The sequence below is a fragment of the Felis catus genome, chromosome C1 (assembly GCF_018350175.1).
Source record: "Felis catus isolate Fca126 chromosome C1, F.catus_Fca126_mat1.0, whole genome shotgun sequence".
Classification (NCBI taxonomy): domain Eukaryota; kingdom Metazoa; phylum Chordata; class Mammalia; order Carnivora; family Felidae; genus Felis; species Felis catus.
Window position 1 is genome coordinate 40,205,320 of NC_058375.1, and position 10,155 is coordinate 40,215,474.

At 40.7% G+C, this 10,155-nt stretch overlaps 1 pseudogene; it reads right to left on the minus strand.

Moving 5' to 3' along the window:
* Positions 1 to 7,325: 7,325 nt before the first annotated feature.
* LOC101085815 lies at positions 7,326 to 7,813 on the minus strand (annotated as a pseudogene).
* Positions 7,814 to 10,155: the final 2,342 nt, after the last annotated feature.

The following is a 10,155-nucleotide window of genomic DNA, read 5'->3' on the forward strand; positions in this document are numbered from 1 at the left end:
CTGGTCGGGGGGAAAAGCCAAAATGGCAGAACAGCATGGTAGGTTTTTTTGCATCTTGCATCCATGAAATACAGCCAGACCAACACTAACCATTCTACACACCTAGAAAACTGATTTGAGGATTAACACAACAATCTGCACAACCTGAACCACAGAACTCAGCAGGTATGGGGTACAGAGAGGTGAACTGGGGGAGAGAGAAGCCTAAGAGGGCAGGGAGTTGTTTTTGCTTGAGGAGAGAGGACGGAGACAGGGTGTTGGGGAGGGGAGTATGGGAAAAGCACCCCCCAAAAGCAGCTGGAGAGAAAGTGGAAAAGTGGAAACAGCCACAGGGACTGAACTAAAAAGGGAGAAAGGAGAGGGTTTAAATTCCATTAAGACTGTAAACAAGGGGAGTGCAGAGTCTGCAACTCCACAGCTCGATACCTGGTGGTGCTCTGGTGGGAAGGGCGAATCCCCAGGAGCAGAGTGAAGTCCAGGGAGTCTTTGGGCTACATGGAGAGAGGTGGTTCCCCTGCTGGAAGGACACTGGGTTCAGGCTGTGCGGCCACCCGTTCCCAGCAGACTTCAGAGAACAATCACATTCACGGGTGCTGGAACAAGGTCGTTAAGGGCTAAGCCTTGTGCCAGAGGTATGTTGTGATTTTCCATGATCCCTGAAACGCTGTGGCTACATGATTGCGTGAACTTTTTCTGGAGCAGGCTAGCACGCAGCCGCAGTCTCGGGCATCGGCAGCAGCAAGGTCCCACAAACGTTCCTGGGTGCAGCCGGCACCCGGCCATTGTTCGGTGAGACCCTCCCAAAGAGCGGCAGAACGAGTCAAAGCCGCAGTCCCTCAGAAGCGAGGGGTCGGTAAACACAGCCGATCCGCGATAAAACTCAGAAGGGAGGTACAACCTGGCAACCTGACAGCTTGGTCACAGACAGCTTAAAAGCAGGGAGTGGACGGAAGCTGGAGACAAAGGATAGGCATGCAGTTGCCGATCAGAACAGCGCCCGAATACTAGAGTCTGGGTAGATCGGTGACGCCATTTTCACCCTCCGCCCCACCCTACGCATGCGCATACGCATACACACCTGCAAGCTCCACAGCAATCTACCCCAGTAGGCTAAGCAGCGCCATCTAGTGGGGAACGGAGCCATTACACTAAGCCCCGCCCAACTGGGCCAACCTTGCTCTTTTTTTTCCTTTTTTTTTTTTTTTTTAACATTTTATTTATTTTTGAGACAGGGAGAGACAGAGCATGAACCGGGGAGGGTCAGAGAGAGGGAGACACAGAATCTGAAACAGGCTCCAGGCTCTGAGCTGTCAGCATAGAGCCCGACGCGGGGCTCGAACTCACGGACCGCGAGATCATGACCTGAGCCGAAGTCGGCCCCTTAACCGACTGAGCCACCCAGGCGCCCTATGGGCCAACCTTGCTCTTTAGGAACATAAGTCTCTGCCTGCTTAGTTTACTGACTATAAAGAGCTTCATACATTGACTTCTAGGAGAAAACGATGTAATTTCAATCATATTTCAGTCTGTTCACTTTATTTTCTTCTTTTTTGTTTCTTTTTCTTGAATACAGAAAGAGAAAAAAATTATTGTTATTTTCAATTTTTATTAAAAATATTTTTCTTTCATTTTTATACTATATTTTTTATTTTTTGTAAATTTTTAAAATTCCATTTTACTTCCATCATTTCATTTTATTCCACTTCAGTGTTTTCATTTTTTCAAATTTTCAAACATTTTCCTTTTTCCCCCCTTGTTTCTTTAATCTATCAAGCTCCTTTCAACAACCAGATCAAAACACACCTAGGATCTAACATCATTTATTTGATTTGTGTGTGTGTGTGTGTGTGTGTGTGTGTGTGTGTTGTTTTTAATTTTAATTTTTTTACCTTATTAATTCCTTTTCTTCCTTCAAAATGATTAAATGAAGGAATTCACCCCAAAAGAAAGAGCAGGAAGAAACAATAGCCAGGGACTTAATCAACACAGATACAAGCAAGATGTCTGAACCAGTATTTAGAATCACAATAATAAGAATACTAGCTAGAGTCAAAAATACATTAGAATCCCTTTCTGCAGAGATAAAAGAAGTAAAAAATAGCCAGAATGTAATTAAAAATGCTATAACTGAGCTGCAATCATGGATGGATGTAGCAGCGGCAAGGATGGACGAAGCAGAACAGAGAATCAGCGATACAGAGGACAAACTTGTAGAGAATAATGAAGCAGAAAAAAAGAGGGAGATTAAGGCAAAAGAGCACAATTTAAGAATTAGAGAAATCAGTGACTCATTAAAAAGGAACAACATCATAATCATAGGGGTCCCAGAAGAGGAAGAGAGAGAAATAGGGGTAGAAGGGTTATGTGAGCAAATCATAGTGGAAAACTTTCTTAACCTGGGGAAAAACAGAGACATCAAAATCCAGGAAGCACAGAGGACCCCCATTAGATTCAACAAAAACTGACCACCAACAAGGCATATCATAGTCAAATTCACAAAATACTCAGGCAAGAAGAGAATCATGAAAGCAGCAAGGGAAAAAAAGTCCTTAACCTACAAGGGAAGACAGATCAGGTTTGCAGAAGACCTATCCACAGAAACTTGGCAGGCCAGAAAGGAGTGGTGGGATATATTCAGTGTGCTGAATCAGAAAAATATGTAGCCAAGAATTCTTTATCCAGCAAGGCTGTCGTTCAAAATAGAAGGAGAGATAAGAAGTTTCCCAGACAAACAAAAATTAAAGGAGTTTGTGACCACTAAACCAGCCCTGCAAGAAATGTTAAGGGGGACTTTCTCAGGGGAGAAGAGATGAAAAAAAAAATAATAAAAAAATAAAATATATATATATATATATATATATATATATATATATGTAAATAAATACCAAAAGCAACAAAAGATTAGAAAGGACCAGAGAACACCACCAGAAACTCCAACTCGACAGCATCATAATGGCAATCAATTCATATCTTTCAGTACTCACTCTAAACATCAATGGACTAAACACTCCAATCAAAAGACATAGGGTAACAGAATGGATAAGAAAACAAGATCCATCTATATGCTGTTTACAAGAGACCCACTTTAGACCTAAAGACACCTTCAGATTGAAAGTAAGGGGATGGAGAACCATCTATCATGCTAATGGTCACCAAAAGAAAGCCAGAATAGCCATACTTATATCAGACAATTTAGGCTTTAAAATAAAGACTGTATCAAGACATGCAGAAGGGCATTATAACATAATTAAGGGGTCTATCCACCAAGAAGACCTAACAATTGTAAACATTTATGCGCCAAATGTGGCAACACCCAAATATATAAATCAATTAATCACGAACATAAAGAAACTCATCGATAGTAATACCATAATGATAGGAGACTTCAACACCCCACTCACAGCAATGGACAGATCATCTAATCAAAAAATCAACAAGGAAGCAATGGCTTTGAAAGACACACTGGACCAGATGGACTTAACAGATATATTCAGAACATTTCAGCCTAAAGCAGCAGAATATACATTCTTCTCCAGTGCACATGGAACGTTCTCCAGAATAGACCATATACTGGGACACAAATCAGCCCTAAGTAAGTACAAAAAGATTGAGATCATACCGTGCATATTTTCAGACCACAATGCTATGAAACTCAAAATCAACCACAAGAAAAAATTTGGAAAGGTAACAAATACTTGGAGACTGAAGAACAGCCTACTAAAGAATGAATGGGCTAACCAAGCAGTTAAAGAGGAAATTAAAAAGTATATGGAAGCCAATGAAAATGATAACACCACAACCCAAAACCTCTGGGATGCAGCAAAGGCAGTCATAAGAGGAAAGTATATAGCAATCCAGGCCTTCCTAAAGAAGGAAGAAAGATCTCAGATACACAACCTAACCTTATGCCTTAAGGATCTGGAAAAAGAACAGCAAATAAAACCCAAAACTAGCAGAAGACAGGAAATAATAAAGATTAGAGCAGAAATTAATGCTATCGAAACCAAAAACACAGTAGAACAGATCAATGAAACCAGAAGCTGGTTCTTTGAAAGAATTAACAAAATTGATAAACCCCTAGCCAGTTTGATCAAAAAGAAAAAGGAAAGGACCCAAATAAATAAAATCAAGAATCAAAGAGGAGAGATCACAGCCAACACAACAGAAATAAAAACAATAATAAGAGAATACTCTGAGCAATTATATGCCAATAAATGGGTAATCTGAAAGAAATGGAAAAACTCCTAGAAACATATACACTACCAAAACTGAAACAGAAAGAAATAGAAAATTTGAACAGACCAACAACCAGTAAGGAAATCGAATTAGTAATCAAAAATCTGCCAAAAAACAAGAGTCCAGGGCCAGATGGCTTTCCAGGGGGAATTCTACCAAACATTTAAGGAAAAGTTAACACCTATTCTCTTGAAACAGTTCCAAAAAATAGAAATGGAAGGAAAGCTTCCAAACTCTTTCTGTGAAGCCAGCATTACCTTGATTCCAAAACCAGACAGAGACTCCACTAAAAGGGGAACTATAGACCAATTTCCCTGTTGAACATGGATGCAAAAATCCTCAACAAGATATTAGCCAACTGAATCCAACAATACATTAAAAAAATTATTCACCACGTCCAAGTGGGATTTATACCTGGGATGTAGGGCTGGTTCAATATCCACAAAACAATTAACATGATTCATCATGTCAATAAAAGAAAGGACAAGAACCACATGATCCTCTCAATAGATGCAGAGAAAGCATTTGACAAAATACAGCATCCTTTCTTGATAAAAACCCTCGAGAAAGTAGGGATAGAAGGAGCATACCTCGAGATCATATAAGCCATATATGAATGAGCCAACACTGATATCATCCTCAATGGGGAAAAACTGAGAGCGTTCCCCATAAGGTCAGGAAGAAAACAAGGATGTCCACTCTCACCACTGTTATTCAACATAATATTGGAGGGCTTAACCTCTGCAATCAGACAACACAAAGAAATAAAAGGCATCCCAATCGGCCAGGAGGAGGTCAACCTTTCACTCTTCCCAGATATGATCCTCTATATGGAAAACCCAAAGATTCCACCAAAAAACTGCTAGAACTGATCCATGAATTCAGCAAAGTTGCAGGATATAAAATCAATGCACAGAAATTGGTTGCATTCCTACACACCAACAATGAAGCAACAGAAAGAGAAATCAAGGAATCAATTCCATTTATAATTGCACCAAAACCCATAAAATACCTAGGAATAAATCTAACCAAAGAGGTGAAAAATCTATACACTGAAAACTATAGAAAGCTTATGAAAGAAATTGAGGAAGACACAAAAAAAGGAAGAATATTCTATGTTCCTGGATAGGAAGAACAAATATTGTTAAAATGTCGATACTACCCAAAGCAATCTATATATTCAATGCAATTCCTGTCAAAGTAACACCAACGTTCTTCACAGAGCTACAACAAATAATCCTAAAATTTGTATGGAAACAAAAAAGATCCCAAATAGCCAAAGCAATTTCAAAAAAGAAAACCAAAGCAGGAGGCATCACAATCCCAGACTTCAAGCTATACTACAAAGCTAATCATCAAGACAGTATGGTGCAGACACAAGAACAGACACTCAGATCAATGGAACAGATAGAGAACCCAGAAATGGACCCACAAATGTATGGCCAACTAATCTTTGACAAAGCAGGAAAGAATATCCACTGGAATAAAGACAGTCTCTTCACCAAGTGGTGCTGGGAAAACTGGACCGCCACATGCAGAAGAATGAATCTGGACCTATCTCACACCATATACAGAAATAAGCTCAAAATGGATGAAAGACCTAAATGTAAGACAGGAAGCCATCAAAATCCTCGAGGGGAAGCAGGCAAAAATCTCTCTGACCTTGGCCACAGCAACTTCTTACTCAACACATCTCCGGAGGCAAGGGAAACAAAAGCAAAAATGAACTACTGGGACCTCCTCAACATAAAAAGCTTCTGCACAGAGAAGGAAACAATCAGAAAAACTAAAAGGCAACCGACAGAATGGGAGAAGATATTTGCAAATGGCATATCAGATAAAGGGTTAGTATCCAAAATCTATAAAGAACTTATCAAACTCAACACTCAAAAAACAAATAATCCAGTGAAGAAATGGGCAAAAGGCATGAATAGACACTTCTCCAAAGAAGACATCCAGATGGCCAACCGACACATGAAAAAATGCTCAAGATTACTCATCATCAGGGAAATACAAATCAGAACTACAATGAGATACCACCTCACACCTGTCAGAATGGCTAACATGAACAACTCAGGCAACAACAGATGTTGGCGAGGATGTGGAGAAAGAGGATCACTTTTGCACTGCTGGTGGGAATGCAAACTGGTGCAGCCACTCTGGAAAACAGTATGAAGTTTCCTCAAAAAATTAAAAATAGAACTACCCTACAACCCAGTAATTGCACTACTAGGTATTTATCCAAGGGATACAGGTGTGCTGTTTCGAAGGACACATGCACCCAATGTTTATAGCAGCACTATCAACAATAGCCAACGTATGGAAAGAGCCCAATTGTCCATCGATGAATGTGTGGATAAAGATGTGGTATATATATACAATGGAGTGTTACTCGGCAATCCAAAAGAATGAAATCTTGCCATTTGCAACTACGTGGATGGAACTAGAGAGTATTATGCTAAGCAAAATTAGTCAGTCAGAGAAAGATAAATATCATACGACTTCACTTATATGAGGACTTTAAGATACAAAACAGATGAACATAAGGGAAGGGAAGCAAAAATAATATAAAAACATGGAGGGAGACAAAAACATAAGAGAATCTTAAATAAAGAGAACAGAAGATTGCTGGAGGGATTGTGGGAGGGAGGATGGGCTAAATGGGTAAGGGGGTAAGGAATCTACTCCTGAAATCATTGTTTCACTATATGCTAACTTGGATGTAAATTTTAAAAAATAAATTAAAAAAAAAGAATATTACTGGGTCAATTGACAAAATGGGAATACAGTCAGAACTGATGAAACTATTAGTGTTAATTTTCTATTGCTGCTGTAACAAATAATCACAAATTTAATGGCTTAAAACAACCCAAATTTATTTAGGATGTGGACATCTTTGGGGGGCCATTATTCCTGCTGACATAGTCATAATTGATACAAGCATCTTACCAATGACAAAATTACTAAAGTTGTTAACTGTCCTGTGCTTATGTAAGAAAATATTCTTACCCTTCAAAAGTATACACTGAAGTATTTATTTGTTTATGAAAAACAAAGCTTTCTTCATTTATTTGACATGCGGGTGAGAAGAGGAGGACTGTAATGTCACTGGCACATCTGCATGAAGGGTTTCAGAAGCTGGTATCCACCAGGCCCTTCCTCTACCAGGAGGACTCTCTGCAAGGGGCAGGCAGCTCACAGACGCCCTCCATGCCAATCATAGAAAAGTCATGACTGTCCCTTTCTTGCCAATCTGCCAGGGTTCCAGGGGGGGAAAGCAGATAATTATCGGATCCTGGCCCAGGTCCAGCTCCTTGGTGAGGGACTTGAAGAATTGGGCTTTGTGACTGCAGTTCTCCTCTGCAGTGTCCTCCACATGGGATGGAAGAGATGAGCAGTTGCACGCAGGGCTCAGTGGAGCTGTTCACCACCAAGGCCAGACCTGGTCACACCATCATGCTCACATAGTCTTCAGGTTGGCCCCGGATGGCTGCACTGGCTGTGCCGAGTCGCTCTACCAGTCCTGTGGGCACGCCGCTGTTTTGGGCAAGTTCATGTCCAGCTCGACAACTGGCATGTCTGGTGAGAAGGAACCGGAGTGGGCACAGCAGCGGAGAAAGAACATGCAGAGTCTACACTCAAGTATTTAGAGGCAAAGGGTCACAGTGTATGCAACTTACTCTCATATGGAACGGAAATAACAATATACAAAGAAAGAGAGAGAGGGGGGAAATGATAAAGCAAATTGACAATTTACAATAGGTACTTCTGGATAAGAAGTATATATAGTAGCCTTCCTACTATATTTGCAACTCTACCATAATTTGAAGTAATTTCCAAATGAAGTACGTGTGTATGGCTGTGTGTGTGTGTGCACATGCGTGTGTGTGTGTGTGTGTGTGTGTGTGTGTGTGTGTGTTTGCAGTAAGTAAGAGTGCCAAGGAGCTGAGACAAGAGGTTTGCTGTGTCTTGGTTTCATCTCACCAAGTAGATTGAAGAACACCTCAGGCGCTCTCTGTTGTAGACAGAAAACCCTATGTCCTCAACATGACATTCAGGCTTTTTCATGACCTTCAGCCTCCTCTGGCAATCACATCTTCCATCTCCCATCTATTCTTTTATCCACATCTGATTACTTACCATTCCTCAAAACTACATCATAATAATTTCTCCACTTATTAAGCATCTAGTGTATACTGGCTCTACCCCCTTGTCATTTCATTCAATCCTCACAACAGAACTTCAAGTTAGATACCAGTGTTCCCTCTTACAAATAGTGAATCAAAGGCTCAGACAGGTTACTTGATTTGCTTAAGGTCACACAGCTAGAGCTAGACTTTAAATCATGTCTAAAACCAGGTTCTTTTCCATATACTGCATTGCCCCACCCTCTAAGTACTGATTCAATAAACATTTCCTAAGCACTCACTCAGTGCTGGGCTCTATGCCAGGCACTGGGAGTACAAACGTAATCAATCCCACTTCAACCTCCCAGAGTGTATGATTTAGCCATAGAGACAGGGACAGGGCTGAGGAGAGCAAAGGGTTAAGGGTCAGGGTCAGCCAGGTTTCCAGAGTCTGGCTCCATGATCCTAGAAGCTGAGCCAGGAACCTAGGTGGTGGTGCAAGTAAAGAGGGAAACCTCCCCGCCCTCAGATGGTGGGGAGTCCTGTGTGAAGATTCCGGGGAAACATTTTCCTTTTTAGTCAGGTCTCTGCTGCCCTCTAGTGGGAGATGCAGAGATAACAGGAGGAGAAGTTTCACCCAGAAGTGGCGCGTGGGGGTGGGGAGCCACGTTAACTCTGAGCCTCTTCTTAGCCTTGGGATTTGTGACATGGTTCCCTGACTTGTAAATGTAGAGGTCTGGGTTTGAAACTGCAGTTTTGCAGGGGTCAGTCTGCTTCACCAGGAGAGATACTCAACTTTTCTCAGGCATATACTGAGCCCCAAAATTAACCCCAGACAGAGTCCCTCAAAGACTGAGCTATGATGAAGGTCACAGACTGAATTCTGACCTTGATTAGAGACTAAGCCCACCCTAACACCCTACCAGACTTCTGCCACCCCCTCGCCTGCTCCCCAGTTGCTAAACACCACCATTACTAGAAATTAAATTATATCCATTCACAATTAAATAAGCTGTAAAGAAAAACAAAGATGATACATACTCAAAATGTATTACTTCCTAATTATTTTATTACATTCTGCTGCTGGCTATACTCTTGAGGTGATTTAAATCTACAGTGTCTGCATGGCACAAATGTTACATAATGGCATGCAAATTCACATCACTCCCCAAGTCCCCAGCATATTCAGGGATAGCTTGAAATTAGCCATGCTGAGAGTATTTACACCACAGAAATTAGCCAACATTACAGCATCAGGCTTGAATTATTGTTTTGTTAATTGTCTAGACCAGGAATCAGCAAACCACAGCCAATATGCTATTTTTGTATGGTGACTTAAGAATGATTTTTACATTTTAAAAATGTTGAAAAAGATATAACAAAGGAGAATATACAACAGACACCATATGAGTCTCACAAAGCCTAAAACATTTACTATCTGGCCCTTTCCAGAAGGAGTTGGCTGATCTCTGGTCTAGACATAAGAACGTGTGGGGAAAATGTTAATAATGCAGATTATAAACATGTCAGATCTATAGCTGCTACCACATTATAAATCATACAGATTATTGAGGGAATATTTTTCCAGCATTTGAAAACTATTATCTAATGCAGCAAAAAAAGTCATTCACATCATTGACAAAGAGGTGAAATTCCATACAAACTGGTGCAGCCACTCTGGAAAACAGTATGGAGTTTCCTCCAAAAGTTAAAAATAGAACTACCCTACAACCCAGCAATTGTACTACTAGGTATTTATCCAAAAGATACAAAAATACAGATTCAGAGGGGC